Source organism: Arachis ipaensis, chromosome B05, assembly GCF_000816755.2.
Source record: "Arachis ipaensis cultivar K30076 chromosome B05, Araip1.1, whole genome shotgun sequence".
Lineage (NCBI taxonomy): Eukaryota > Viridiplantae > Streptophyta > Magnoliopsida > Fabales > Fabaceae > Arachis > Arachis ipaensis.
In genome coordinates, this window is record NC_029789.2 from 124,984,356 (window position 1) to 124,997,005 (window position 12,650).

The following is a 12,650-nucleotide window of genomic DNA, read 5'->3' on the forward strand; positions in this document are numbered from 1 at the left end:
CAACAACATTGGAAGACAAGGAAATCAGATTGAAAAAAATTCTAAACATTATCTTATACGTGCAGAATTATTTTCCTTCTTGAACTTCATTTTAGATTTTGTGTTATGGCTATCTGATGTTAATTTTTCTTCATTTGAGAAAAAAGGTAAATCATGGTGAAGTGAAAAATAAAAAAGTCATGAGAAAAAAAGAGGTAAGAGAGATACATTAAAAAAGACAAAAGAAATTTTGTTTGTATTTGGTTAGTCATCTAGGATGAATTCTCTTTATCAAGTTAGGATAGCACTTGGTGGCTATTGAACCAGTTATAGGTTCTCCTTTACCAAGTTGCGACAGCATGTAATTAAAGTTATATATTAAATAATATTTTATCTTGTTAATTAGGTACTTCTTAGGTACTCCTGAAGTACTCTGGTATATATAGATGGTTAGATAGAGTATGTTTATTAGGGTTAGGGTGTCTTATGTTCTTGTATATATATGGATAATAGTAATGACAAAGGTAATAAAGCTTTTCATCCCTAAACCATCTTTATTTCTCTTTTCAGAGCCTCCCTCTCATATGGTGCTTGCTCCACTATTTTTTCATTCAACTATGCAAATTTGAACAGAGTTTTATCATGGTACAGTGAGCAAGGAGCCTGCAACAAAGTGTGAATCTTTCACTACATATGAGAACTTTTAATGAGAGTAGCTCGTGAAATGTAGATTTGACCGATTTATTCATTGGTGCAGAATTTACAATCCACAAACTAACCGGCAAGTGCACCGGGTCATACCAAGTAATACCTCAGGTGAGTGAGGGTCGATCCCACGAGGATTGATGGATTAAGCAATAATGGTCAAGTGATTCGCTTAGTTAGACAAATAGAAAAGAGTGCTGAGAGTTCAAATGCATCAAACAGTAATTCAGAGAATCAGAAAACAAGTAATAAATTGAGGTGAAATATATATGGAGAAAACAGTTAAGGTTTCAGAGATATCTATCTTCCGGATTGATTTTTCTTACTAACTATTTTAATCATGCAAGATTCAATTCATGGCAAACTATATGTGACTAAACTCTAATTCCTTAGACTTTTTTAGTCTCCTCTAACCTCTATCAATCGCCAATTCTTTGGTCACTTAATTCTAATTAGAGGGTGAAGTTCAATTCTAGTTTATATGCCACAAAAATCCTAATTACCCAAATATAAGAGAATTATATGTCACGTATCCCGTTAAGTCCAGATAATTAGAAATTCAGAAGAAATTGTTTTCAAGCTGTTGTTCAAGTAAAGAGCTTTTTCAAGTTATACAAGAACTCAATTAGAACAAGGGTCATACTTCCGTTCCACCCAGATTCATAAGATAAAGAACGAAAATAATTCTTGAAATAGAAATCATTACATGAATTAAAATAGAAAAATAATAGTATCAATCCATACAATAGATAGAGCTCCTAACCTTAACAGTAGAGGTTTAGCTGCTCATGGTTTAGAGAGAAAACTAGGATTCAGAAAAACTGTAAAGTGCAGAATGAGTTATGAGAGAAGAGATTAGTCTGAAGGGTTGATTCTTTTCCCTTTTATATCTAATCCTAATTAATGTAAATTATATTTCCTAAAACTAAATAACATCTTTTCCTATTTTAAAATAAAATAAAACTTAATCAAAATTAATTTAATTCCTCTCGTGCAGCCTTGTATGCAAATGGGGACCACTTGAGTTGCAAAGGTTGGCGCCAAACTTGGAGGATCCAAGTTTGGCTTCAATCCAACCAAAAGCTTCCCTTTGGTTCGCTTTGGCTGGCGCCAAACTTGAGGTTTCTCAAGTTTGGCTTCAGCAAGCCAGCATGCATTCCTTGAAGTCTTCTTAGTTGGCGCCAAACTTGAGGTTTCTCAAGTTTGGCTTCAGCAAGCCTGTATGCACTCTTCAATTCTTCTTGGTTGGCGCCAAATTTAAGGTTTCTCAAGTTTGGCTTCAGCAAGTCTGTAAGCAATTCTTGGAGAAGGAGTGTGTGGCGCCAAACTTGGAGAATCCCAAGTTTGGCGCCGTGAAGGCCGCATGCAATGTAAGTTTGTGAAGCATTCCTGGTTGGCTTCTCCAAGTTTGGCGCCATGAAGGCTGAATGTGCTGGAGAAGAAGTGTGCACTATTATACATCGTTGAAAAGCTGTAGACGTTAGCTTTCCAATGCCACTAGAATCACGTCAATTAGACCTCTATAGCTCAAGTTATTTCTATTGGAGTGCAGGGAGGTCAGAGTTGACAGCATCATTCACTTTCTTCTCTTTTTCTATAGAAACTCCATCAAATCTATCTGAATGCTACCTGAAATAAACAGAATTGCACACAACTCAAAGTAGTATTCATAGTGGCTAGAAGATATTTAAATCTTAATTAAACATAACAATTCAAATGCAAATTTACTAGGAAAAGATAGGAAAGATGCTCACGCATCACAACACCAAACTTGAATTGTTGCTTGTCCTCAAGCAACCAAAACTAATGTAAACTTAGGATGTGAATTTGCATGAGAGGCGAGAGTTCAATTAAGCTCATGTCTCTTCTTGAAGTGGGATTTACCTACTGCAATACTGAATAGTTTTGGCATCTCACTCTCCTTTGAATAAGAGGAATGTCATTGTCATTCGGAGTTAGAACCCGGATAATATTATGAATTCTCTAATCTTTTATACTTCAGTTTAATCCTTGAACACAACAAATTTTCTTTAATTCTCTTTTCTTTAGTGCTTTGCACCTTGAGCCTAGCCGTGACTTTAAATTTTTTGTCTCAAGGAGTACTTGACGTAAAAACGCCACAAGCACTTAACTGGGGAACTTTCTTTTAGTTCTAATTTTTCTTTCGTTTACTCCCAGACAATGGTGCTCAAAGCCTTTGGCATACTCTGTTAAATGCATTTGATCTCGACTCTTAGTGTTTTGTCTCAAGGATTACTTGACATATTTACACCACAAGCATATGACTAGGAAAACAACTCTTTGAGCTTTTAATCATGTCTGACCTCCCTAGTCATTGATGCTCAGAGTCTTGGACCTTGCTTTTTATTTTTCTTTTTGATGTTCTTTTTGCTTCAAGGATTAAGTTTTCATTAACTTCAGAGAATTCACAATAGTTCTCTAAATTTCTGTTCGTTATACATCAACATCCCTTGATTCAAATTCGATTATGCACTGTTCATATCATGCATTCAGAATCACAAACAATACCACCACATTTAAGTAAATAAGACTACTCTTTGATATAAACTCTATTTCTCATGCAATACATCTTTTCTTTTCTTTTCTTTTTAGATTCAAGCTCAGTGAGCGGTACATGAACAATTTTTTTTAAACTAAAAGCAAATAATAGAATGAAACTAAATCTAAGAACTGAAAGTACTAAAGATCATGCAGGCAATCAAAGCAACAAAAAACAGAAGACAACAAAATAAGAACGAAAGGGGAAATAGAATGAAAGGAACTCAACCACCTCAGTTATGCTAGTGGCCATCTCATTCCTCTGGCTATGCTCCTCCATGAAGAACATTCATCTCCCCATGTTGCTACTGATGATAAGCTAAATAGAGAGCACACTCTACAACACCAAACTTAAAATTTTACTTGTCCCCAAGCAAAGAAAAACTCCAGGGTGTCAAAAATTCCTTTTAATTTCTCCTGTCTTTGTTCTAATCACTCTGCATGACCAAAACACATATAAAACATGAAAAATTCTAAAAAAAAATTGAGATAAAGTAATTTAAAACCAGAACTAAAATAACTATAATGCTAAAATCAAAATAACTATAAAATTAAAACAAAAGTAACTGCAAAATCAAGAATACTAGTAGTTGGGTTGCCTCCCAACAAGCGCTTCGTTAATGTCACTAGCTTGACGGTTGATTGTTGAATTTTCTTCCTCTTCTTCCAATTGGTTAAAAGAAATGTCTCCAAGGGGGGAGAGGTGAAAATTAGTGCCCCCTGATATAAATTCCTCCTAACAAGCTTTCTTTTATTGTGGTTAACTTGATTCATCTTGCTTGTTGGGGTAGAGGTTGGATTGTTTTTTGCTGATCTTTTCTTTTTCATGGATATTTTCTTCTGTTTCTTGGTCAAAATCCCCTTTTCAGTGTCTTCCTTGGTTGCCTTCACTTCTTTGATTTCAAAATTTGGGTGATATGTGATGGTTGGAGTGTACCCTTCATCAAGAATTTCTTGAATTGGTGGTTCAATAAACACACCCTCTATGCCACTTTCTGCTTCATTAGGGACTTGTATGGCTTCCTCCGGAATTATTGGAATGTGCAAGCATGGAGTGTGCATCGCTTCCTCCTTTGTTTGTGTATCATCCTCCTTTGTTTGTGCATCTTCCTCCTTTGCTTTTTCATCTTCCTCTTCTTCCATGTGTGAGGGTGGAGAGTTCTCTAATTCACTGGAGTATGAACTCCTTTGATTGGTTTTCTCACTTTCTTCCATAGGATCTTGCATTGTATCTCTTGGGAAGGAATTTGCTTGTTCCTCTTACCAGGGCTTGATAATCAACTCCACATATTTCTCTATATTTTTTACACTCATCTTCATATCATGTATGAATTCTTTCATGAGAAGCTCAAGAGTTGATGGTTCTTGATATGAATAAGGAGAGGAAGGTGGTTCTTGATATGAATAAGAAGGAGATGATGGTTCTTGATAAGAGTAAAAAGAGGATGGTTCGTTCTTGGTATGGATAGGGAGATGGTGGCTCTTGATATGGGTAGAAAGATGATGGTTCTTGATATGGATAGAGAGGTGGTGGTTCTTGGTATGAATATAGAGATGGTGGTTCTTGATAGTTGGAACATGGAGCATTGGAGTTTCTTTGGTTTTGACTTTTCCAACCAAAATTCGGGCAGTTCCTCCATCCACAATAATAAGAATCACTCCTTGGGTGTGAGTAATAACCCATGTGATCTCTCTCCATTATTTTTTCTTAGCACAAAGTACCAAACCGAATTAAACGCACCATATGGTAAACAGACAAGCAAAGAAGAAAGAACATAAAGGAAAATAAAATAAAATATAAAAGAAAACAAAAATAAAAGAAAAATAAAATAAAGAAAATAAACTGAATAATTAAGAAAATAAAACTTGTTGGAGTCAATTCCTATGCTTTTGTACCTTTGAAAACAAGTTTTTAAACCATTTGGCTAGCATCGAATTGCAAGATGTGCATTAAAACATTTTGTGAGTGTGTGTTGAGAGATTTAGCAATTGGTTCTTAACAAGAAGTTACCTAAGTCCTAAGACACTATACTTGTCTTCAAATGTTGTGGACTTGAGTTTCTTGTTGTTGTTGTGTTGCTTTCAACTCTTCATTCCTCAACGTTGAATGTTGGTTGATCTTTCAACATGCTTGTTCATTCAAGTTGTTTGTTGGTTTGTCTTTCATGTCGTTTGTTAGTTTGTCATTCATCAAAACCTACGAATACAAACTTCGCATACAAGCAACATGATCTACAAACAAGCAGTAGTTGTCAATCACAGTCAATCCCCAGTAATAGTGCCAAAACTTGATGCAGAAATTACAATCTACAAACTAACCGGCAAGTGCACCGGGGTCGTACCAAGTAATACCTCAGGTGAGTGAGGGTCGATCCCACGAGGATTGATGGATTAAGCAATAATGGTCAAGTGATTTGCTTAGTTAGACAAACAGAAAAGAGTGTTGAGAGTTCAAATGCATCAAACAGTAATTCAGAGAATCAGAAAACAAGCAGTAAATTGAGGTGAAATATATATGGAGAAAACAGTTAAGGTTTCAGAGATATCTATCTTCCGAATTGACTTTTCTTACTAACTATTTTAATCATGCAAGATTCAATTCATGAAAAACTACATGTGACTAAACCCTAATTTCTTAGACCTTTTTAGTCTCCTCTAACCTCCATCAACCGCCAATTCCTTGGTCACTTAATTCCAATTAGAGGGTGAAGTTCAATTCTAGTTTATATGCCACAGAAATCCTAATTACCCAAATATAAGAGGATTATATGTCACATATCCCGTTAAGTCCAGATATTTAGAAATTTAGGAGAAATTATTTTCAAGCTGTTGTTCAAGTAAAGAGCTTTTCCAAGTTATACAAGAACTCAATTAGAACAAGGGTCATACTTCCGTTCCACCCAGATTCATAAGATAAAGAACGAAAACAATTCTTGAAATAGAAATCAGTACATGAATTAAAATAGAAAAATATATTATCAATTCATACAATAGACAGAGCTCCTAACCTTAACAGTAGAGGTTTAGCTGCTCATGGTTCAGAGAGAAAACTAGGATTCATAAAAACTGTAAAGTGCAGAATGAGGTATGAGAGAAGAGATTAGCCCAAAGGGCTGATTCTTTTTCCTTTTATATCTAATCCTAATTAATGTAAATTATATTTTCTAAAACTAAATAATATCTTTTTCTATTTTAAAATAAAATAAAATTTAATCAAAATTAATTTAATTCCTCTCGTGCAGCCTTGTATGCGAATGGGGACCACTTGAGTTGCAAAGGTTGGCGCCAAACTTGGAGGACTTCAACCCAACCGAAAGCTTCCCTTTGGTTCGCTTTGGCTGGCGCCAAACTTGAGGTTTCTCAAGTTTGGCTTCAGCAAGCCAGCATGCATTCCTTTAAGTCTTCTTAGTTGGCGCCAAACATGAGGTTTCTCAAGTTTGGCTTCAGCAAGCCTGTATGCACTCTTCAATTCTTCTTGGTTGGCGCCAAACTTTCAGCAAGTCCATAAGCAATTCTTGGAGAATGAGTGTGTGGCTCCAAACTTGGGATTCCAAGTTTGGCGCCGTGAAGGCCGCATGCAATGTAAGTTTGTGTAGCATTTCTGGCAGCAAACTTGGGATTCTCCAAGTTTGTCGCCGTGAAGGCCGAATGTGCTGGAGAAGAAGTGTGCACTATTATATATCATTAGAAATATCTGGATGTTAGCTTTCTAATGCCACTGAAATCACGTCAATTGGACCTCTGTAGCTCATGTTATTTCTGTCGGAGTGCAAGGAGGTCAGAGTTGACAGCATCATTTACTTTCTTCTCTTTTTCTACAGAAACTCCATCTAATCTATCTGAATGCTACCTGAAATAAACAGAATTGCACACAACTTAAAGTAGCATTCATAGTGGCTAGAAGATATTTAAATCTTGATTAAACATAACAATTCAAATACAAATTCACTAGGAAAAGATAGGAAAGATGCTCACACATCATTCATCAATGGCAACGAATGAGGCAGATTTTCAGAACTTTGCAAAGATGATGGCTCAGTTTCAAGCTTTCCAAGCCACTTATAGATCTAACACCAACCTTCTTCAAGATCCTTCAAGTTGTTACTACCTTCACCCAAGTGAGACACCTGGAATTGCTCTCACAACCACTCTACTGACCATATTGAACTACCACACCTAGTCCATATCTGTGTGGATCTGTCTAAAATCGAAGAATAAAATTAGATTCATTGATGGCACGTTACTCAAACCAGCTCCAACAGATGATTCGTATGATGCTTGGGACCGTTGCAACACGTTTGTGCTGTCATGGCTACATGGATCATTGAGTCCAGAAATTTTGCAGAGTGTATTGTAGAGCGATAATGCACACGAACTGTGAAAGGACCTCAAACATCAATTTTATGAGGATGATCTATTTCAGATTGCTGAGCTTGAGGAAGATCTGTTCAGCACAAAGTAAGGTGAGTTATCCATCACCTCTTACTATACAAAACTGAAAGGGATTTGGAAAAAAAATAGACGAATTCAGACCATACCAACTTGTGCTTGCTTGAATCGTTGTAGTCATGGATTAGACATAATGAGGTAATATAGGTTGCAGTCTTATATGATTCATTTTCTTAGAGGTTTAAATGACCAATATGCAAGTGTGCGCTCCCATATTATGTTGCTTAAGCCCCTTTCAGATGTGAATTCTGTTTTTTCTCTACTTCTTCAACAAGAGAGACAAATGATGCATCTCATTGAACCAGATTCTAGAATGCTAGTGAATGCTGTTCACACTAAATCTATAGGTGAAAGAGATACATACGCCAAATTTGTCAATACTAGAGGTAAAAAAGGCCAATTTGGGGCCAACAATGTCAGAGGAAGAGAAAGAGGGCGTGGTAAAGGTGGCAGAGGTACTCCTAGAGGAGCTCCCAAACTTTGCTCTTATTGTGGAAAATAAGGTCACTTGGTGGATATATGTTACTAGAAGCATGGCTTTCCACCACATTTGCAACCAAATCACTCTAATAGAGTACCTTTTTCAGCTAATTCAATGAACTCAGTGGTAGTTGTGAGTAATGCAGGATGCAACCCCACACCTGTTATCCAAAATGAAGGCAAGATCAGTTTGGATGGGATATTCTCAGATAGACAGAAAGAAGCACTTATTGCACTATTCCAACAACATAAAGAACCTCTTCATGATGAAAATTTGGCAACCATTCATGCTCCTTCAGCCGGTATATTTCATCTCATTTCTTTTTCCTGTTTTGAATTAAATTCTCAAGATTGGATCTTAGATATTGGAGCAACTGCTCACATTTGTTTTAGTCTTAAATATTTTCATTCTGTTAAACATATTAATCCAGTTAAAATTGTCATGCCAAATGGTTCACAGACTGTTACAACCTTATGTGGACCAATTTTCTTCTCAGTTGATTTTTATTTGACTGAGGTTCTATATGTACCAAGTTTTAAATGTAATCTCATTTCTATTTCAAAAGTTGCTAATGCCTTATCTTGTTGTTTTATGTTCAATGCTCATAATTGTGAGATTCAGGAGCGGCCTACCTTGAGGATGATTGGAATTGCTGATCAAAAGCGAGGGCTGTATACAATGAATACTCAAGCAAAGATGGCTGTTAACTTTAGCAAAAGTAGAAGAAAAGATTTTGAATATTATGACAGAAGAACAAGACATACACACTTCACACACTTCATAGAGTGTTCTTTGGCATTATAGGTTAGGCCATGTTTCTTTTAGTAGATTACAACAATTAGGAAAAATGCATCCATTCATCTCATGTCCAAACAATGATGTACCATGTGATCCATGTCATTTTGCAAAACAAAAGAGGTTACCTTTCTCTAATAGTTTGAGTAAATCTAAATTTTCTTTTGATTTGATTCATGCTGACATTTGGGGGGCCTATTGCCACACCATTTACTTTTGGCCATAGATATTTTTTAACCATTGTTGAGGATAGGAGTAGGTTTACTTGGATTTTCTTTATGAAAAATAAATCTAAAACTTGCTTTCTTTTAGAGAATTTTGTTGAAATGATTGATACACAAAAGGAAATCATGGTAAAAGCCATTAGAACTGATAATGGCCAGAAATTTTTTATGACTTCTTTCTATCAAAAGAAAGGAATTTTACATCAAAGAAGTTGTGTGGAAACACCACAGTAAAATGAAATTGTTGAAAGAAAGCATCAAGATATTCTAAATGTAGCTAGGGCTCGCATATTTACTTCTAATCTTCCAAATTGTTTTTGGTACTATGCAGTAGCTCATGCTATTTACATAATTAATAGAGTACCCCAAGTTATATTTAAACATAGTCCATATCAGATTCTTAATGGCAATATTTTAGAATTAACATCTCTAAAGGTTTTTGGTTGTTTAGCCTTTGCTTCCACTTTATATGCTCATAGAAAGAAATTGGATCATAGAGCACGAAAGTGTGTCTTTCTTGGATATAAATTAGGGATAAAAGGCTATATTTTACTTGATATTAAAACCAAAGAAGTTGTTATTTCTCGAAATATTGTTTTCTATGAATCCTATTTTCCTTTTAAAGAGATTTTGTCTTCAAATGATCAATCTTTAGGTACTAAAAATTTGTACTCTCAAAATATATACTCTCAAAATTCTAATGCTTCTCATCTTGAAATAAATTTTCATTCAGATCCTTTTTGCAGTAGTGAAACATCAAATCAATTGCTTAATTTGGACACTTTCAAATTTAAAAGATAATTCACTGACAAGATCAAGAGACGTGCATTCTAATGAAGAAATTCTCGTTTCTGAACCTCATGCACCTGCATCTAATTCTCATGCATCATCCTCTCCTAATTCTCACTCACTTGAACTTGCATCTCATGATTTTTCTCCTGGCCAACCTTCCATTTTTGAAGCAAATAATTTGAATCCTGCTGCATCATTAAGTAATCCAAATAGCACATCTGATGCTAACGAACTTAGAAGATCATGCAGGCAAAGAAAACAGCCATCCTATTTGCAAGAGTATCATTGCATGCAAGTCAATGTTTCGGCTCAGTAATCTCCAACTTCCTTTGAAGTGAAGTATCCAATATCTGACTATATATCTTACAACATATTGTCAATAAGGCATAAAGCTTTTTCAGCTGCTATATCCTCCACCACAGAACCAAGAAGTTATGAAGATGCCATCCTCTGATTGCTGGCATAAGACAATAAGTGCTGGATTGAAGGCTCTTGAGGAGAATAAAACATGAAAACTGACTTCTCTTCCTTTTGGAAAGAAGGCAATCAGTTGCAAATAGATTTTCAAGATTAAGTTCAAACCCAATGGTGAGGTAGAACGCCACAAGGCAAGGCTCGTTGCAAGAGGCTTCACTTAAACAGCAGGTTTTTGACTACTTTGATACCTTTTGTCCAGTCATCAAACTCACTACTTTAAGAATGCTTTTGGCTATTGCTGCTACTAAAGGATGGTATGTCCACCAGTTGGATGTCAATTCTACTTTTCTCCATGGAGATTTACCAGAAGAGGTGTATATCAAACCTCCATTAGGATTGGCAGTGCCAGCTGGTTCAGTTCAGTTTGTAAGTTGGAAAAATCGTTATATGGCTTGAAACAAGCTAGTAGACAGTGTCATCAGAAGTTATGTTGTGTTCTCATTGACGATGGATATACTCAATCAAAATCAGACAGTTGTTTGTTCACTAAACTATCTTATTTAGGCTTCACATGTATCCTTGTTTATCTGGATGACCTAGTTTTAGCAGGAGATGATTGGAGAGAAATTGCAAGGATTAAACAACTCTTGGATAACAAATTTAAAATTATAGATCTTGGCAAATTAAAATTTTTTCTTGGTTTGGAAATTGCCAGAAGTCAACAGGGCATTGCCATGTATCAACGCAAATATACACTTGACTTGCTTGATGAGTTTGGGTTGATGAATGCAAAACCAGCCTCCACGCCAATAGATTATACAACTCATCTATCTAAATCTTCAGGAACTCCTCTTGATGATGTTGCACCTTATAGACGGCTAATTGGACGTTTAATTTACCACACCAATACACAGCCGGATATATGCTTCGCAGTTGGCAAGCTCGGTCAGTTTTTAGATTGTGCCACAACAAACATTTTCAAGCCGCTCTGCATGGACTTCGATATCTTAAAGTGCTCCGGCCAAGGGAGTGTTATTTTTCACTTCCAACAATCTCACACTCATTACCTTCTCTGACTCAGATTGGGGAGCTTGTCCAGACACTAGACTTTCAGTATCTGAAGTTTGTTTCTTTCTTGGAAAGTCATTGATTTCTTGGCAAAGTAAGAAGCAACACACTGTAGCTCGCTCCTCGACTGAAGCTGAATCCACTTGTGAGGCAGTGTGACTCTCTTACTTGTTGAAAGACTTTAAAATACCTATTTCTCGTCCTATTGTTATGTACGGTGACAATCAACCCGCTCTCCATATCGCTGCTAATCCAGTCTTTCACAAAAGAACTAAGTATATAAAGATTGACTGTCATACTATTCGTGATAGAGTTCAGGAAGGACTGATTAAGCTTCTTCTAGTTTCTTCAACAAAACCAAGATGCTGATATCCTAACCAAGTCACTATCACCTAAAAGCTTCTTCTCTTGTAATGACAAACTGGGTCTCATCAATTTTCATGTGCCCCCGCTTGAGGGGGAATGTAATTAAGGTTATATATTAAATAGTATTTTATCTTGTTAATTAGGTACTCCTTAGGTACTCCTGAGGTACTTGGTATATATAGATGGTTAGATAGAGTATGTTTATTAGGGTTAGGGTGTCTTATGTTCTTGTATATATATGGATAATAGTAATGACAAATGTAATAAAGCTTTTCATCCCTCAACTATCTTTTTCTCTCTTTTCAGAGCCTCCCTCTCATATGGTGCTTGCTCCACTATTTTACCATTCAACTCTGCAGGTTTGAATAGAATTTTGTCACAACACTTGATGGATACTAGGCTATACTTGGTTAGAAGTTTGGTGATTGATACTAGATGAATTAGGGAGAAATTCATTAGTATTGGTGTATGTAATTTGTTTGATTATAGTAAAAATTCCACTATGGTTGTAGTAAAGACTGGATATAGGTTTCATTGTACAAAAAAATTGAACCAGGATACATGCTTGCTTAGTTCTCTTCTTTTTTACTCTGTTGTGTTTTGATTCTAGAGACAAAACACAACAAATTTCCTGCATAATTTACTTCCTTGAAAATAGAGCAAAAAAACTTCAATTTTAAAATTAACTTGATTTAACTCCTTCTCAAGTTTTATCATTACCATCACTTCTGCATTTCAAATAGAGAGATTTTATAATTTTTCACCGGGTAATATGTTTCGTAGTTTGTACTATAATGTTTAAAAATTGTTTTTTT